The sequence below is a fragment of the Nelusetta ayraudi genome, unplaced genomic scaffold (genome assembly GCF_046127955.1).
Source record: "Nelusetta ayraudi isolate G7.1 ecotype Tasmania unplaced genomic scaffold, CSIRO-AGI_Nayr_v1 ptg000007l, whole genome shotgun sequence".
In the NCBI taxonomy this organism is placed as follows: domain Eukaryota; kingdom Metazoa; phylum Chordata; class Actinopteri; order Tetraodontiformes; family Monacanthidae; genus Nelusetta; species Nelusetta ayraudi.
The window spans coordinates 3,572,681-3,574,091 of record NW_027466057.1 but is presented as its reverse complement, the minus strand read 5'-3'; positions in this window follow the sequence as shown (position 1 = coordinate 3,574,091).

The following is a 1,411-nucleotide window of genomic DNA, read 5'->3' as shown; positions in this document are numbered from 1 at the left end:
GCAGCCACAGCCTAAAGCCTCGGCGCAGCCCCAGCATGGTAATCTAATCAGCCATTTCACAGACTCTCTTGGCCTCTGCATCTCACTTCATGGGAATGATAAGAGCTTATCCCTTGTTTAAAGATGATGTGCCTCATCTCAGCATCATCATTTGGGTATGTAGTGGTTCGCTGCCCGAGGAAAGAAGCTTTACAGTGTGTTTTAGTTGTGGTTTGTTTCAATCTTTGCGTACCGCTTTGAGGCAGGGTGGAGAGCCATTTTATTTGGAGGGATTTCATAATTTGTATGATTTTATTTAAAAAAAAACAAACAACAACTCCATAATTGCATGGTACTAACACAATATTGTGCATGTAAAGCTCAAATGATGGCAATAGCTTGTGTTCTTGTAATGTGTTTTTTTCTTAAAATACCAGATGATAAATGGGAAGGACGAGCATGAATCAGTTGCTTAATTTGATATGAAAGGAATACAAAAGAAAACATGCTGTCCGCAGGAAATAGAATATGTTTATATATTAACGACATCAGGGAATTCAGATAAAAGAAAGCCTTTTTGTGTTTCATTAGATTGCTTTAGCCTCAGAGGCATCCTTGCTGGCCTGGCCGCACAGAATTTAAGACTTCTGTAGTTGCAAAATAACCTTTGAGAAACAGTCAGTATTTCCAACAGCAGATCAGCTATAGCCAAAAATATCTCGCAATGACTGTGTAAATACCAGTTTCAGACTGGATCAAATGCTGATGTTTTGACCAAACAACAAGTCTGTTGTTTAATTGTCCCACTAGTGCCCCCCCCCCCCCACACACACACACACACACACACACGCACACATTTTTTAAAAACCCAAAATGTCATGGGTAAAAAAAAAAATGGAACAAATTCGTGAGAGATGAATGCATGAGAACATTTTAATAAATATAAAAATATGGAAGCAACAAAATAACAAACCGTTTATCACACAAATGGCACACCTGCGGGAAACAGAGCCTCTAGGAAATAATCTGTAAATTTTGCAGCATTGGATATTCAGCTGCTTTACAAGGAACAGTTCACTGCTTTCCAGAAGTGCTATCAATCTCTGTGAATTTTGCGAAACATCATCCGAAGCGATGTGCGTCCCCTTAAATCTTTACTGCTTTGCACTTGTCCTGATGGAGCGGTTTGGAAAATTATACTCTCCACAGCCACATCTCTTTCCAGCCCATAAAGCAACTATTTCCCTTCCACGGCTGTGCTCCTACCAACCACAATATCTTTTTTACATTTCAGAAAGTTTAGACGTGTGCAGCCAAGAGCACCACCAGTTGGTAGGATTTACAAGGTGTATTTTTATTTTACTGAGAATACTATGTACATGTATCTGGTATTGCAGCGAGGTGGCGTGGCAAAATGGTCGTTGAGAAGTGA